The sequence below is a fragment of the Ambystoma mexicanum genome, chromosome 9, assembly GCF_040938575.1.
Source record: "Ambystoma mexicanum isolate Mex_15411 chromosome 9, UKY_AmexF1_1, whole genome shotgun sequence".
Classification (NCBI taxonomy): Eukaryota; Metazoa; Chordata; class Amphibia; order Caudata; family Ambystomatidae; genus Ambystoma; species Ambystoma mexicanum.
Window position 1 is genome coordinate 628,855,377 of NC_090931.1, and position 18,849 is coordinate 628,874,225.

The window sequence follows — 18,849 nt, forward strand, 5'->3', positions numbered from 1 at the left end:
TCCCCATTGGGCTCAATGGGGAAATTTCGCGCTTATACCGCCGGCGGATTTCCCGCCGGTGGTATGAGCGCGAATTTTCGGTGGATTTCCCCCCAACTCAGAGCTGGGGCGAAATCCGCCGAAGTCCTGATTTGGCGGACCCTTAAATCCGGCGGTAATAGCGCTACCGCCGGATTTAAGGGTTACCGCCAAAGTCGTGATGAGGCCCATAGTCCGAAATGGATGCTTATTCTACTCTAAATGCTTTTTGGTCGTTTTTGTCTGCATTGTGAATTTGAGGTGTTTAAGAACAGACTACATCAGTCACCCACCCCCTGAAATGTGCCTGAAATAAACCTTTAATGAGTCTAGCAATTATTGTCTAGAATTCCAGAAAGACAAATTATTTGTTATTCCTATTCTCTCTTATTTAGGGTCATTGCTCAAGGTGTTACACTTATGGAACCCCCTATTAAAAAAAAAAACAAACAAAAAAATGTCATTTTTGTAAAGAGTCCTGAAAAACAAAGCCAGCCACTCTAGAAGCAAAGTTGGTCACAGCACAGCAGCTTCACTTACAAAAAGAAGATATTATGAAAAAAATAGGTTTTTAGGAGTAGCAAGGGAGGCCAGAGGGGTAGCAAGGGAAACCTCAGGGGTCGCAGGTGCGACCCCCAGCGACTCCCAAATGATGTCCCTGCTTCCTGTAGGGTGATGTGATAAGGCTTATGAGGCTCAAAATGAATACGCCAATCACCTGCTTTGCCTGCCTTAGCACTATTATGCTTACTGTATGATTTATACTTTACTGAAATACTGTGCCCGCTCCTCTTAATAGGCCTTGAATGTTTCACTTGCATTGGACCTGCCCAGCGGGTTGGTTCCCTGTTTTCAGGGGCCCTTCCAACTAACCGTGCCTTTGATAAATACAGATTCCTCTTGTAAATCCATAGCACGTGTTATTATCATCCTGCCTTTAAGCAATGCATGACATATCGCGCTTCTGACTCATTTTTGCTACTCCTGCATTTTTTTAACGTGTAGCTACAGTATGCACGAGAAGCATTGCTGAACACTGCACTATATCCTCTGCTTGCCTATAGCACTAAGTTATTCTGGTGCTCTTGTCCTGTTACGCGGACGCACTATAGTGATATGCACTGAACTACTTCAGCAACCCTCTGTGAAACTGAGTTATCTACCTGAGACTCACGACTAGCCCCGCAAGGCTTCCTCACCTCGTCCAAGGTGAAGTCTCTTACTGAATGTGCTCTACCTCCATCTCTCACATTGTGCCAACAATACTGTTAACCAAGTGTCAAGTGTCTGTGTTGTCTCATGTATGCTTTATTGTCTAACTGATTGAGCAATCTATTGTCCCTAGCTTTGATTTGCTTCTGTGTACCTTACCCGCATTGTATATTGGCTAAACTAGTGTTCCTAGCTCTGACTTGGTCCTATGTGCCCTACCTGTATTGCATATTGGCTATACTCTCTTCTCTCTATGCCCTGGAAACACCGGCCTCTTGCACTGCCCCCGCCCCATCATACCCACAGCGTAGCCATGTAAGATGTTAAGTCCAATTATTTTCTATTGTTTAATGGCGCCACTATACACTTTGATACTAGGAGTCAGGAATGTCATACTGGGCTCCTCCCACCAGTGCCAGATCCTATCCTACCCAGCCTGCCAAACACAGCTATGAATAATTCCACCACCTTCCGCTCTAAACACCATGGTGCCACAGGGCTAGTAGCCCATGCCTCTCTTCCATGCATCACGTCTGGCAGAAATTATAAACTCTGTGCCAGACTTACTAAACTGCATGATTCACTAAGAAGATCGCTACCACCAACTAACTTGAAAACAAACTGCCAGTATAGCATGAAACCTAACCACACCAACCTGCCACCCTCACCACCTGCCTCTAAAACAAACGCCTTCCAAACTAAAAGTCCACTGATACATACACATCCATTCCTGTCCAGGTTAAAGTTGAAACTGAGGTTCTCTCCCTTAAAGGAGCACTTCTTGATGTGAGATCGCTCGCTGCCCATGCCCTAGACATAGCCGAACTAATCACAGAAGGTAATCTGGATTTCCTTGCAATAACAGAGACTTGGCTACATAATGCTGCAGGACCGTCGGGTATGCTAGCTATCCCAGATGGATACACAATATCTAGACAAAACCGAGATGGTCCCCGAGGTGGTGGAATCATTATATCCAAAATGAGCCTTTCCCTTATACTAACCCCTACTCACACCTTGCAATCTTGTGAAATCCTTTCTGCTAAATTCCAGATAAACAACTTACAATCACTTTCTATACATCTAATATACAGACCACCAGGTCCTCTTGGGACCTTTGAGGAGGACCTGCATAGTATACTTAACAACAACCTCAAACCAACTTCACAAGTACTCCTACTAAGGGACTTTAATATAGGCTTTAATGATCCAGCGGATAAACACACCTCGGATATAACTAATACCATTAATGCTCTAGGTTTGTCTCAAAAAGTCAATAAAACTACCCATATGAAGGGGAGAACATTGGATTGGATAGCTGATTATAAGTGTACAGCTTCTATCTCCTCCATTTCACCTACACCTTGAATAGACCACTCACTTGTGTCCTTTAATCTATTAACCACCAGACCCCTCGTTATGGCCCCGCAAATAGCGCCACCATGCTTAACCAGAAACAAAAAGAACACCACAGCGGATAAAGTAATCCCGGCTATCCTCCCAATTCCAAATGTACTGCCAGAAAACCTAGACCCCAGCACTCTAGTCCATGAATATATTAAAATTATGCTTACCACAATGGATAAAATCGCCCCTCTTAAACTCAGAACAAGTAAACCTAAAGCCCATCTAAATAAATGGTGCACGCCACAATTAAAAGACTTGCGCCTTTTGAAAAGAAAATGTGAAACTACTTGGAGACTATGCCCATCCAACGAAAATAACCTCCATCTCCCTGCACTACAAAAATGAAGTCTGCCTGGCAAAATTGAATTCCTACGATGAAAGCATTGCCAAATCTAACACTTTTCTGCATACTGAAAGAACTAGAGTCACCAATAGCCACACCTGATACATGTACCAAGGATAAATCCTGGTGTGCAGATATCCAACATGCGCTAGCAAATAAAGGGGGTAATTCATAGAATTGGGCGCACAAGTGGAGCATGAGGTTGGCGCACAGAGTGCGTGTGCGGCAGTCTGCGCCAGCCGCATGCACCAAAACTGCCCACGGACCCCTCGGAATACACGTACCCCGCTCACGCTAGCGAAAATGCGTGGAAAACTCCCTGCGCACCCCTCGGAATAAGCATACCCTGCTCGCGCTATGGAAAACACATGTAAAAGTCCACGCGCACCCTGGGAAATACACTTACCCCGCTCGCGCTATCAAAAACGCGTGTAAAAGTCCACGCGCACCCCTCGGAATACACATACCCCGCCCACGCTATCAAAAACACGTGCAAAAAACCCCGCGGACACCTCGGAATACACGTACCTGCTAGCGAAAATGCGTGGAAAACTCCCTGCGCACCCCTCGGAATACGCATACCCCGCTTGCGCTATCGAAAATGCGTGTAAAAGTCCACGCTCACCACTCAGAATACACGTACCCCACTCGCGCCAGCAAAAACGCATGGAAAACTCCCTCCGCACCCCTCGGAATACACGTACCCCACTCGTGCCAGCGAAAACGCGTCAAAAAGTCCACGCGCACCCCCGGAATACACGTACCGCATCCCACGAAGAGCACATACAGAGCGATGGAAACCCACGTGGAACCTTCAACGCGTGGCTTGCACGCTAAGGGCCTTTCCTCGAATTACACACTGACGTGCTGTTTTTTTCACGTGCCAAATCACTCCATATGAAGCTGGCCACGCAACAACACACAGAAGACCACACTTCTGCCCAGAAGGCCGCATTACTGCCCCCAGGGCGCCCAGAGCAGCCTCCCACGAGCCATCTGCTGCCTGCCTGCCTGCTGCCACCATGCCCTGCCATTTGGCGCCTGCACATCTGCCATCTGCAGCGGTCCAGTTGCAGTGACCGCCCCTGCTGGAACAAAAGACTCCCGACTGAAGTACCATCACTCTACAACCCAGCCCCAGGACCCAGTTGCCCACCCACACCTGCCTCGGGGGTTGCCATGTCTGACATCACCTTCCGGCACCAGTGGCAAACCCCAGCCAGAGAGAAAGAGGGCTACCAGCTTCAGTGAAAAGGAAGTTGGTATCCTGGTGGAGCAAGTTCTGGGGCATTATGATGCCCTCTTCACTCCATCGCGCGCCGAAAGGAAGGACGGAAGAGGATCTGGAAGGACATAGTGGGTGCCATCAACGCGGAGGGGGTGGCACCCCGTGACATCAAACACGTCCAGAAGCACTGGGAGGACTACAAGTCCAGGACCCTCAAGAAGGCCCGGCGCCTCTTGCAAGCAGCGGATGCAGCGGGGCCAGCTTACGACCCAGCAGATGAGCGTCCTGGAGCGCTTTCACCCAGTGCTTCACCACCAGATCCTCAGGATGCAGGCCCATCTGGAGTCAAGCAGTAAGTGGCAATGCACTAACGTTTAAAAAAGGGCATATTGCAGTGTGCTGGTAGTTAGCCACTTGGCTGCATGTGTGACATGGGTCATGTTTGGATGTGTGTTTGCAGGTACATGATGGTGCCGCATGTGAGTCCAGTCAGGCGTGACCCACATGGATGATGTATGTATTACAATGCATCATGCGGAGCAGCATGCGGAACGCACACATGTATGCATGCCTGTGTCTGTACTTTGACATGTTTGGGGTGTGAGAGATGTGTGCCGCTTTCATGGACATGCATGATGTACATGTCCGTGTGTCTGAGTAGTGTGTGCGCCATGGATGCATGACACATGTCCGTGACAATGTGTTCATTCACTGATACAGCCTCGTCATCCTTGTATCCACTGTGTCTGGGGGTATACCGGGCCAAATGCATGACCCTCCGGTGATGTGTGTGCATGTGACCAGCATGCCCCATGGTGCATGGGATAATCAGCCCACCATTGGATGCAACTACGGTGCCTTGGACATGGATGCAAATGTATGTTTTATGTGCCATGCATGTTCCTGCATGTGTGTTGCCTGCACTGACCCATGTGTTGTGACGGGACATGATGGAAGTGACGTTTGACAGTGCCACTCATGTGCCATTGCTTTGTGTCTAGGGAACTATAGTTCAGTACCCTGATGCTTGTGTTCAATGGCTCTCATTCCAACCCAGGTGGTAAGTTCCCTACTTTACCACCATGGTGTAAACTTTGTTTACACCATGGTGGATGGCGGATTTACCTCCCCATTCCAAGGTGAGTGGGGCGGTAAATCCCCAATCCCCATTTACCCTTCCCCATTCCCATTTTTGCCCCATAGGGAAATAATGGGAGTGGGGAAGGCACTAATTACGGCACCGTAAATTACGGTGCCGTAATTAGCGCCAAGGACGCTTAGCGCCTTGGTACTTAATGCCTGCTAAAAGCAGGCTTTAAGGTGGAAATCAGGCGTTAAGGGTTAACGGCGCTGACGGCGCCGTTAAACCCTTAACGCCTGGGTTGGAATGAGGGCCAATGTCTCCCTTTACACAGCGGCGAGTGAAGAAGAGGGTGGAGACGGCACTGTGGAGGAACGCGGCAGGGATGCCTCCACCGGCCGGCGACGCAAAGCCCAGTCACCCTCCCAGGAAAACCATCATCTGGGAGTGAGGGGACTGGTGCCGCATCTGCCACTACGGCTGCAGCGGAAGGGGCGGATGAGCCCCCACAGGAGCTTGCAACGGTGGAAGACGGTGCAGAGCCATCCAGGTTGGTGGTGGGTATAGAGGAGGAGGAGGCCACTACAGAGCCGCACATGGGGCCTGGTGGGGGTGGTATCACTGGTGCAAGTGGTACAGTCCACGGGCAGGGGCAGGAGACAGCACAGGTCGCCGTGGAGGTGCCTGTGCATGTCTCTGTCCCTGACACTGTGACTGCATCACCATGCACCAGCAGGGATGCCCCGTCCCAGGCCCGTCCGCAGGCAGGGGGAAGGTCCACGTCATCTGGCACTCCTCTACCTGCGGACGAGGACACCCCTGACCGGATGGAGTCTGTCCTGATTGGTGTTGCGTTGCGCACACGTGACATTCATGATGACGTGCGTGCTTCCAGGGGGACCATGCACATCATCACGAAGAGCTGTGTGCCAACGTGGCCCAGTTGGGAGGGTCCATGGTCGGGGGTTTCCTCCATGTGTTGGCCAGTCTTGCGGCCCTCTCCTCCTCTGTGCACACCATACGACAGTCGTTCTCCGTGCCGTCTTCCGGCCCAGATGCTACCTAGGCCCCCTGTGGATCTGCCCCAACCAACATAGCCAACCTGGTGGAGATCCCATCCCTGCCACAGTCAGGAGTCAGAGGTCCAGCAGGGGTGGACACCCCACCAACTGGACCCCAGCGGATGGAGGATGTGCGGGCATCATCGGGCAGGGCACTTGCATGGCGGCGCCGGTGGATTCCATCATCCCGGATGCCGTCATGGTGGCAGAGGTAGTTGCGTCCGAGGCAGCGGCAGGCTCAGCATGGGAGGCATCATGGCTCTGGGCCATCAACATCACAGGGGCAGGCATCGGCCGGAGGGGAGGAGGACCCTGGATTGGGAGTGTCTTCTGTGTGGCAGCGGTTGGGCCAGCGGATAGATGCAGAGCGGCGGCGAGCGGAGGAGGCACGGCTCACTATGGTCAGGGCGGAGAACTCCATGCGCAGGGCATTGAGGTGGGCTGAGTGCCTCGAGGCAACTTGCAGGGAGTTGGAGGAGGGCACGGCTGCATCCCTGCAAGACCTTGAGGCCAGGGAAGGGGCCCGCCTCCGGGACGTCGAAGACAAGTTCGATGATGCCCTGGCCCGGAACATCAAAGAGTGTGAGCCGTAGGACTTGCCCGCCACCTTTGTACATAGTTCTTTAGGGTTAGGTTTCCTTTGTTTACTATTTTGTTTTTGGAGTTCATGGACATTGCTCCACTTTATGTACATCGTTTTTTTTATAGGTTTATTTGGTAGGTTTCCTTTTCTTTTGGGATCATGGACCCTTTGGGACTTGCATTGTAAATAGTTCAAGACTTGTACATACTTTCATTATCTGAACTTCCCATGGATCAATGGTTTTTATTTTTTTTCATGTACTTTATATGGACAATGGCAATGGACCACTTTTCTAGTTTCCTGTTGTGGATTTTTGTTTTAAATTGGAATTCTTTCATTTCATTTTTTATCCTTTCATTATTTCTTAATTTGCACATTTGATTTTTCATTTTGTTATTTCATTACAGTTTTCAATACATTTCATATTCCTTCATTCTTGGTGTGGTGTACTCTCATTGGTTTTGTGCATGTCTCTATGAGCATTGCCTCAGTCATGCGTTGCCACTGTGTGGCTCTGTTGTACACTCGATCATGGCCATGCTGGTTCTTTTGAGACTCTCATGGCATGGCTAATTTGGGAGTGGGTGCAGTGGATGGTTGCGTGCTTGTACTGGGGGACAGGGGGGATTTGGGCTGTCATTAGGGCCATGGGTCTGTTTTGTTATAACATGTTTGGTGGGCCACGTGTCAGGGCCTGCTGGCAGGTGCCCGTCACTTGGGGGATCTGAGTCGGGCCTGCTGGCAGGTGCCCGTCACTGGTGGGTGGGCGGGTGGGTGGGGGACATGAGTCGGGGCATGCTGGCAGGTGCCCGGCACTGGTGGGTGGGTGGTTGGGTAGCTGTGGGTCATGAGTCAGGGCCTGCTGGCAGGTGCCCGTCACTGGTGGTTGGGTGGTTGGGTAGCTGTGGGACATGAGTCGGGGCCTGCTGGCAGGTGCCTGTCACTGGTGGGTGACTGTGGGACATGAGTTGGGGCCTGCTGGCAGGTGCCCGTCAATGGTGGGGGGACATGTGTTGGGGCTCACAAGTGCATGGTGCCATGTGGGATGCCTGCAGGGCATGGTCAGGGTGGATGGGCTGCCTGCAGGGCATGGGGAGGGGGGAAAGGGCACACCCGGGAGGGCCTACACTTCCAAATTGCGTGTGGACTTTTACACGTGTTTTCGCTAGCGCGGGTGGGCTACGCATATTCCGAGGGGTGCACGTGGACTTTTACATGTGATTTTGCTAGCGAGGGCAGGGTACGTGTATTCTGGGGGGGCGTGGGGAGTTTTACACACAATTTGGCAGTGTGGCCCCTCCCGGGTGTGCCCTCTCCCCCCTCCCCATGCCCTGCAGGCAGCCCACACCACAGGGCACTACCCTACACCCCTGGGCGTGCCCTGCGGGCAGCCCACATGGCTCTATACACACGGGAGCACCGACACATGTCCCCCACCCACCCAGCAGTGACGGGCACCTGCCAGCAGGCCCCGACTCATGTCCCCATGCACCTACACCCATCCACCCAGCAGTGACGGGCACCTGCCAGCAGGCCCCGACTCATGTCCCTATTCACCCCCCACCCACCCAGCAGTGACGGGCACCTGCCAGCATGCCCCGACACATGGCCCACCAAACAACATGTCCTAACAAAACAGACCCATGTCCCTAATGCAAACCCTAATCCCCTTTGCCCCCCAGTATAATCATGCAACCATCCACAGAACCCATTCCCAAATTACCCATGCCATGACAGTCTTAAAAGAACCACCATGCCCATGCATGAATGCACAACAGAGCCACACAGTGGCAACACATGACTGAGGCAATTTTCATTGAGACATGCACAAAACCAATGATAGAACACAACACCAATCATGAAGTTAGAAAACATTTATTAAAAACATAATGAAGTAACATAGAGGAAATCAAACTTGAAAATCAATGTACAATGACAGATATTACAAAAAAAATGTTAATCCAAAGAAAAAAAAAATGTCATGTTGAATAAAAAAGTGGTACATTGCCAATGTCAATAAGAAAAAAATAATCCAAATAAAAGAAAACCATTGATCCATGGGAAAATTGAAAAAGAAAGTATGTACAAGTCTGCAACTATATACAATGGAAGCCAAATGGTCCATGATCCACAAACAAAAGGACACCTACAAAAAAGTCCTATGAAGAAAAAACTATATACACGAAGTGGAGCAATGTCCATTAACTCCAAAATAAAAGAAAAAACTAAGGAAACCTAATACTAATGAACTATGCACAATAGCGGGGGGCAAGTCCAACGGCTCACTTGTTGATGTTCCGGGCCAGGGCATCATCGAACTCCATGTCAATGTCCCAGAGGCGGGCCACTTCCCTGGCCTTGAGGTCTCGCAGGGATGCAGTCATGGCCTGTTCCAACTCCCTGCGAGTTGCCTCGAGGCACTCAGCCCACCTCAATACCCTGCGCATGGAGTTCTCCGCCCTCACCATAGTGAGCCGTGCCTCCTCCGCCCGCCACCGCTCCTCATCTATCCGCTGGCCCAACCGCTGCCACACGTAAGACACTACCAATCCAGGGTCCTCCTGTCCTCCGGCCAATGCCTGCCCCTGTGATGTTGAAGGCCCCGAGCCATCATGGCTCCTACCCTGAGCCTGCTGCTGCCGTGCATGTGCCCTGCTGGTTGATGCCTGCACGTCCTCCTCTTGCTGGGGTCCAGTTGTTGGGGTGGCCACCCCTGCTGGACCTTCGACTCTCGACTGTGGCAGGGATGTGTCCTCCACCAGCCTGGCTGCTGTTTCAGGGGCAGCTCCACAGGGTGCCCAGGTGATACTTGGGCAGGAAGATGGCACGGAGGACGACTGGCGTATAGGGGGTTCAGTTGAGGAGGGGGTTGCTAGAAGATCCAGCACACGGAGGAACCCAGCCTGGGTGACCTATCCTAGTAGGCCGACGCGGTCAGTGAGGTATTCGAAATTATGTACATTGTCCTCTCGAGAACCCTGCACATCATCCCGAATACCATGTTGAGGCAACGCTACCCCAGCTAGGACAGGCTCAACCCAGTCCCGGATTGCCACGTCCACAGGGAGAGGAAGGCCTGTTGTTCGCGCATCCCCTCCCTGAAAACAGGTCTGGAGGAAGGCATCCCTGCTGATGCGGGTTGATGCAGTCACAGGATCAGGGACAGGATTACACACAGGCACCTCTGAGGCAGCCTGTGCTGCCTCCTGTCCCTGCCCCTGGACTGCACCACCAGCACCACCAGCACCAGTGGAATGCCCCCCTCCAGGCCCCGTGCGAGGGCCTTCCACAAACTCCCCACCAACCTGGATGACTCCGTGCCATCTTCCTCCATAGGCCGCTCAGCTGCCCCTACTGCTGCTGAGGAGTCCACCTCCAAACTCTGTTTCTTGGACCTTCCCTCGGCAGCTGCGGCCAGGGATGCAGCACCAGACTCCTCACTCCCGGAAAAGATGACAACATGGGTGGAGAGCTGGGCCTTGCGTCTCCGGCTGTCGGTGGGATCCCTGCCTCTGTGCTCCACAGCACCGTCTCCGCCTTCTTTATCAGTCGACGCTGCAGACAGGGAGAGACACAACACAGGCATCAGGGCACTGTACAATGGTTGGATACACATGTCAAAGTTGAACAGGAGTGGCAGAGTCAAACTTCACAGATGCCATCGCACTCCCCAACACTCATATCATTTGAACCCACACACATGCAGAATTTGACAGGAATCGGGCATCAGACATCAGCATCCATACGCACACAACAGCATGAACATCCAAAGGTTGGCATGACGTCACAAGCAACATGGGGAGTGCCGAACACATGCGCATACGCCAACAGACAGACATGCATCTGTACATATCCACCAACTGTCACAGTGCAATCAACGACAACTATTTCACATCTGCCAATGGGGTTCCTACATGTCTGTGACACATGCATCCATGGCGTATCACAGTCACGCACATGTCAAACACACACATGTACATGTATGCCGTGTACGTACATGAAGGTGGAACCAGCATCCATGTGTCACACCCCAACCATGCCATAGTACATACACAGAAATGCTAACATGTGTGCAACCCACATGCATTTGTGCATCATGCATTTGAACACATACACCCTTGATGTGCCTCACACATGACTCGACTCACATGCAGCAGGCTCATGTCCCTGCAAATACACATCCATACATGGGCCTTTCAAGACATATGTCCAAGCTGCACACACCTGGCACACCTCAACATGCACTGCGTCCAGTCAGTATGCATGGACACTTACCGCTCGACTCCGGACGGGTATGCCTCTCAAGGAACTGGAGGTGAAGCGCTGGGCGTATATATGTTCCAGGACCCTCATCTGGTCGTCGGTAAGGCAGACCCGGCACCCCTCTGCATCCACTGCCTCCAAGAGGCACCGGGCCTTCCTGAGGGTCAAGGACCTGAAGTCCTCCCAGCGCTTCCGGACGTGTCGTATGTCGCAGGCTGCCACCCCCTCCACATTGATGGCAGCCATGATGTCCTTCCAGATCCTCTTCCGTCCATCATTGTCGGCGCGTGGTCTTCCGAAGAGGGCATCATAATGCACCAGGACGTGCTCCACCAGGATACCAACTTCTGCGGCACTGAAGCTAGTAGCCCTCTGCCTCTCTGGCTGGGTGTTGCCAGTGGACTCCGATGGTGTTTGCCCCGACATGGCAACCCCTGAGGCAGGTGTGCGTGGGCAACTGGGTCCTAGTGCTGGGCTGTGGAGCGATGGAACTTGAGTTGGAAGTCTTCTGTTCCAGCAGGGGTGGTCACAGCAACTGGACCCCTGCAGATGGCTGACATGCAGGCACCAAATAGCAGGGCACATGGCCAGCAGGCAGGCAGGCAGCAGCAGATGGCTGGTGGGAGTCGGCTCGGGGCTCTGAGGGGGCAGTAATTCGGCCTTCTGGGCAGGAGCGTGGTCTTCTGTGTGTTGTCGCGTGGCCAGCTTGATACGGAGTGATTTGGCACGTGAAAAAACAGCACGTCAGTGTGTAATTCGAGGAAAGGCCCTTAGTGCGTAAGCTCGTCTGTGATGTAACACGCGCGGGCATTCCCCTCATCATGGGTGCATAGTGATTCAGCAAGTGAAAAAACAGCATGTCCACATGTTACTGCATGTAATTCGAGGAAAGTGCCTAAGAGCGTAAGTGACGTGACGTGTGCGGGAGTTTCCCTCAGCACGGGTTAACGGTGAGCGGGGCCAGCAGTTCGCTGTACGTGCCTTTCGTGGAGCCAGATGTGTGTTGCTACTTCTGGTTGTTTCGCGCGCCATCACAACTTCACAGCGGATCAAGGACGTATCTCTTCTTTTGGCAGGGGTATTGGCTACGCATGTTTTTCATTATCACGCTAGTCAGACGGTGAGTCGCAAACGCTATTTTTCCCACTGCGGGAGCCCCGGTGTATCGCGTACCTGTTTGAGGTCATAGTAGCCTGCGTGTCCCACAAGAACGTGTTTTTTCGTGTCCCTGGGTGCCGCGGCATACTGCGGGAGGTTAATTCCACAGACGTGGGCTACCGGGGGTTGTGTGCATGGTTTCACTGCAGTTTTGAGGTGCCTGAGCGTTGCGTGACCCATCACTTTATCAGCGGGGTCACATACAGCCTTGTATATATAAAATTATATATATTTTTTTGTTTGGGGAAAAAAAGTGGTTTTTACCACACAAACAGGGGTTGAGGGGGGACCCCCCCCCCCCCCCCAAAAAAGTGAAAAAAAAAGATTTTTTTTTTCAATCCTTTGACCCGTCGATCCTTTTGTGTCGATCCTTTGACCCGTCAATCCTTTTGTTGTCGATCCTATGACTGGGAACCCAGCACTGGGACTATGTCATTGCATGATGTATGTGTATGTGTGTTCAGCCTGCATGCGGGTACTCCACGCGGGCATGCTCCCTTGCCCCTCCACCCCCCCTGCACCCCAATTTCACCATGGAACTGGTGGGTATCATGTTGGAGTACTGAAATGGCCTGTTCAACGCTCCTGTGTACATGCACACTTCCCCCTGCCAACTTGCCAGACACATACAGTGGGGTACATCCTTTGTCCTTGATGCAGGGTGTCTCACTGGGACTTTGCAGATGGCAGATGCTCTGCTGGGACATGAGTGCCCATTCATGCTCCATGTGCATTCCATGCATGCCCCTATGTGTCCTTGCCCGGGTGATCATTGTAGTACGTGTCCACGATGACATACATTTAATGGCATTTCATCATCCATTCCATGCCCACTCTGGCTCTGTCCTGCATCACGCACATGTTTAGGGTGTCACAGTCTGTGTGGGGCACAGGCCTCCCCCTGTTTCAGGCCCCCTGACTCTGTTCAACTGCTGTAGTGGCTTCTGCACACATGGGTCTACTACTGAGGGTTCATCATGTGTCTTGCTTACTGTCCCATTCTCATCTGCTGTGTTGCCAGTAGACTCAGATGATGCAATTGACGCTAGTCAACACTGTCTGCCAATACACAGTTCTCTGGTCACCCTTTTGCTGCCATGCAAAGCCTCCCTGCATCTTCACTTAGGGGAGTGTTTGCCTGTAGGCATGCAACCCATTGCATGCACATTGCACGTGATGCCTGAACTTGCCCTTACACTGCCTTCATGTTTATTGAATGAATGTACTTGTTCATGTAGATAGTCGGTAAGGTACACATGTTCTGCACTGCATCAACCCACTTCTGAGCCGTGTTACACCATTCTACATGCCTACTCACTGCTGCAATGTCAAAGTGACCTGGCATGTATGGTCAGATTTTCATCCCTTCTCTGTCATGAATGACACAGGCACAGGTGCATCCTGTGACACATGTACTCAGTATTGGAACTCCCTAGTGGGTGTTTAGCAAAGTTGATTGGTCAATGTGCGGCCTATACCAACTGGTATGGGGGCGCAGATTGAATGTAGCCTGCAAATCGTGTTGTAATGACTGTGGAGCTGCCTTCATGTGTGTATGTGCACACTTTCACATACATCAAGGCAAGCAGTGTTGTAGCTGCTTGCTTTGCTGTATTGGATGCTGTTCATGTTCACAATACAGGTGTATAGGGAAAGGGGTGTTTTGGAACGCTTTCACATGTACATATGGAAGCAGCTTCAACGTTGTGTAGTGCAACATTGCGGCTACTCACCTATGTTAGTGTGAAAGTGTTCATTTACACATGTGTCTTCTGCAGCTTTTGTGTTGACTGACTAATATGTAGTTCATTGATGTTAATGCTGGTGGGATTTCAGCATTGCGCACGTTATGTTCAACTGGCATAATCCATAAATTGCACTGTTGTGCAGTATGTGTACGCCCAGGCCCACTTAGCTAATATGGTGGGGCCTGGCCGTGCAGAATTTACACAGGGAATAATGGAATAGGGCACATTCATAGGACAATGTGCTCAATCAGGCCCTGAGGGGTGTCCAGAGGCTTCATGGCCTGCAGCTCGGACCGTACTGAGCATTATGGTCCCTCATGCCTGGTTGCAGGCCCTTGCTTTGCTCGGGACATTCACTATATCTACCTGGCCCATGACACCCGGTACGGGCCGAGCTGCAGATGGATGAAGCTATATTGGTGATGATGGTTTAGTGATGCATGTGTGCATGCATATTATGTGTGTCCTTGTATGTTTGGATCAACTTGCAGCTGTGGTCAATTTGCAGTTCGGACATGCTTGTGGTATGTGCCATCTCTTTGTTGTCATCTGTCTTTTCTGCCTGTGACATGTGCCTGACCGAGGTGGTGTCTGATGGAGATGATATACTATATTTTGTACTTGTGTAGGCTTAGCTATTTAGACACATCCATTTCTGCTTTTGGGATGTATTTGCATATCAATGCTACTGGATGCATGCCAGGTTCTCATTTGTGTGTGACATGTCTGCTTCATGTGTTGGCTGTCGATGTGATGTGTTTTTGGGTTATGTGCTTCTGACATGTGTACTCATGTTTGTTTTTTCCACTTTTCAGATGATGACGCAATGGAGGCAGAGGATGGTGATGTCATACCAGACACAGGGTTTCTATCACACGAGCAACCCAGCACAAGTGGGGGTCGTGGGGTGGTAGACCACAATAACCCAGTTGTGCTCCAGACCATCGTGTCTAGGGCTGGCAATGAGTCTAGCCCGGATGATCACTCTGACGACAATGTTGAGTTGGATGCACGTCATGTCCATTCGTCAATGGTGAGTGATTCTGATGTGGACGATCCTCTGTCCGTGACACATGCACTGAGGGGCCAGACGATGGTGGGACGTCCGCCTGTGTTGGATCGGGACGCATGGTCACACTCCACACCAGTTGCTGATGTGCCTGGGGCATCACGTCAATGGAGGAATGTAGTCCTGCAGCCGCGGGCGGTTCCAACCCAACAAGGACCGCGGCTCCTTCGGCCCCATGGGTGTCAAGCCCAGCAATGCGGTGGTCGTGCGCCACCAAGGTATACTGAGTGGGAGCAAGCTATGGTTGCCAATTCCGAACACCAGGGGGCAGCAATTGATAATATCAGTCAGAGCATGGAACGTGTAGCCCAATCCGTGCTTCCCCCTGCTAGGCAGGTGGATCTCCAGCAGCGGGCGGCACAGTCCATGGCCCGCTCGCTCAGGCTGGGGATGGCGGCCTCAGACAGGGCACACCAGGCTGAAATGGTGTCTCTGCATCAAGCAATTGCTGCTCACACCGACACACACACAGGGAAGACCTGAGGGATGACCATAAACCCCTCCGATCTACTCTGGGTGTGCTCTTGATGTCCCAGAGGCAGCGGACAGAGGAGAGGTTGGAACAGCTTGAGAATACCATGTTGGCTGAGCTACGTGCTTGCCGGGAGGCATTCCTGATGTCAAGACAGGCCATGCAGGAAGAACTCTGTGTTACATGTGCTACCTTGCAAGAGGAAGCACGTGTATCATGCGAGGTTCTGCATGCTGACCTATGTGTCATCGCTGCACAGAACCAGGTTCACCGGTCCTGCAGACTTGCTACCGAAGAGGGGCAAGGTGAGCATAGGCGTGATCAGGGTGTTGTGTCACATTCACCTTTTGAGTCAGAGGGTGAGGAGGACGACGACTTATCTCCCACACAGGTCGGGCCATGCAGGCGTTGATCCCATGGAGGTTTTTTTTTATCTCAACATCATCGCAATTGGGTGTTGAGGTGCACCCTGTACATTCCCCCTCCGGGGGTCTTCCCCCCCGGGTCGTATGTGGCCATTTTTTATTTTTATAGTTAGTTTAATTAGTTAATATAGTTTAAAATTGCTTGTCTATTGTGCATTTATGTGACGATGTGGTGCTTTCTTTTTCCCCTTTCTTTCATTTCCCTTTCTCTTTTCTCCCTGCCCCTTGGCTCCATTTGCAGAAATACTCTGGTTGGACACACGCAATAAAGACCCGCAAAGGCGAGGGCAGGGTCCATGTGGAGAAATATATGAAACGGGAGCAGTACCCGGTAGAGGCAACACCTGTGCTAGAGGAACGAGTAGGACAGGGTGGCACCAATTTGAAAGGAGCAAGCTATAACCACAGGTAAATCAAGAGGATTAACACACTCGGGAAAAGGGGTGTGTTTTGGGTCAGAGGATGGATGGCACTATGGGGTAATGGGAACACGAGGGAGACATAGAGATGTAATATAACAAGGCAATGTGCCTCTTGATACCAACAGGCGGAAACAAACTTCCCAGGAGGGAAGTTCTGGCAGGCATTGACAGCTAGCACAGATCAAGTACAGGATGTACATCTAATTAAAAACGCTTTGGACTGAAGTGTGCACAGATTCACCCCAGCTTCTGCTCCCTCTATCTCCGTTTTTGGGTAAGAATCGTCATCAAGAGCTTATATCTCCCTCTTTTTCAGTGGGGTTCTACACGGGAAGGGGTTGCTTAGTCTATCTAGGAGACTCGAGGCTCCCTAATGGTGTGTGCGGTGCCTCAAAGGAGATGACAGGGGGGGGGGGGGGTAATTCAGCAGCGTTGTCAGCGACATCACCCTTCCAGAAACAGAAGGAGAAAATTCAGTTTTCCTTTTTTCTAATCAGGGTATTAATACCCATAGTTAGCCATGCTTACTAGAATGGGGTAACACGGCTTTAGAAAAGTTGCGATATGATGCTTTTTAGGTACCAAAAATATAAGTAGGTATGTTGAGAATGTTAGAAATTTTAGGAACATTGCTCAGAGTGAAATGTATTAAAAGTTCTGTGTGTATTTTTTTCTTCTTCTTTGTCTCTCTCTGCCTGTCCCCTTTTTCGGTTGAAGAGACCCTCACAGAAACACAGTGGGACCGACAGAAATATGAAACTTTGCTTGAAAATGGAAAGAAGTTATATCTTGAACAACATTAGACGACACGTATTACATATCGAATTTAACTATGTTGATAGGAATTGAGGTTTTCGTTATTTAACAACGTAAATGTCCTGATGAGGTGTACCAGATAGAAACAGTAACAGGCCGATTCATGGAATAAATGTGCGCCGAAAATACCGGCGCAGAGGGGCCAATACGTGCGCTGCGCCGAAAATCAGCGCAAAGCGCAGGGAAAACAGCGCACGTCGGTTCATGGAAGTCCCTGCGCAAGAAAAGCAGAGGACGTGCGCGGAAAAAACGTGCGGCGCAGGCCGGCGCACAGGTCAACCAACGTCGTGCGCCACGGCCACTGCGCCATCACTCCGAGCGCAGCGCACAGCTCTAAAGTAGGCGGGACACAGGGCGGGACACTCGGAATGGGGAATAAAATGGGGCACAACACTCGGAATGGGGAAGAATGTGGGCGGCACGGGGAAAGTTTAGGAGGCAAGTGCGCGGAACGCCCACACGCTCGCATACAACACGTATTCATGGAATAGAATAGGGCAAAAAAGCGCACGCTCAAAGCAGCGCACAGGCACAAACAGGCACAAACACGACCGCCACAAGAAAGCAGGCGGTAGCGTTTCTGCGCCTGCAAGAAATGTGCGCTAAAAGGTGCGCCAACAAATAGCACCTATATACAGACATGATCAATGTCCAATACTGTGGCCCTCCAGGACAAATGACGTACAAAGGGGTACCCACAAACACAGACACGCGCAGAGAGAAAAAATAAACGTGTGCGTGCATACCGGGGTGCGCGGTAAGTTCCACACGCGATATGGCAGGGTACGTGGATTACAGGGGTGCACGGGAAGTTCCACACGCGATATGGCAGGGTACGTGGATTTCAGGGGTGCGCGGGAAGTTGCACACGCGAAAAGGCCGGCTACGTGGATTTCAGGGGTGCGCGGGAAGTTCCACACGCGAAATGGCCGGCTACGTGGATTTCAGGGGTGCGCGGGAAGTTCCACACGCGATATGGCCGGCTACGTGGATTGCAGGGGTGCGCGTGAAGTTCCACACGCGATATGGCAGGGTACGTGGATTGCAGGGGTGCGCGGGAAGTTCCACACGCGATATGGCAGGGTACGTGGATTACAGGGGTGCGCGGGAAGTTCCACACGCGATATGGCCGGGTACGTGGATTTCAGGGGTGCGCGGGAAGTTGCACACGCGAAAAGGCCGGCTACGTGGATTACAGGGGTGCGCGGGAAGTTCCACACGCGATATGGCAGGGTACGTGGATTGCAGGGGTGCGCGGGAAGTTGCACACGCGAAATGGCCGGGTACGTGGATTTCAGGGGTGCGCGGGAAGTTCCACACGCGATATGGCCGGCTACGTGGATTTCAGGGGTGCGCGGGAAGTTCCACACGCGAAATGGCCGGCTACGTGGATTTCAGGGGTGCGCGGGAAGTTCCACACGCGATATGGCAGGGAACGTGGATTTCAGGGGTGCGCGGGAAGTTCCACACGCGATATGGCAGGGTACGTGGATTTCAGGGGTGCGCGGGAAGTTCCACACGCGATATGGCAGGGTACGTGGAT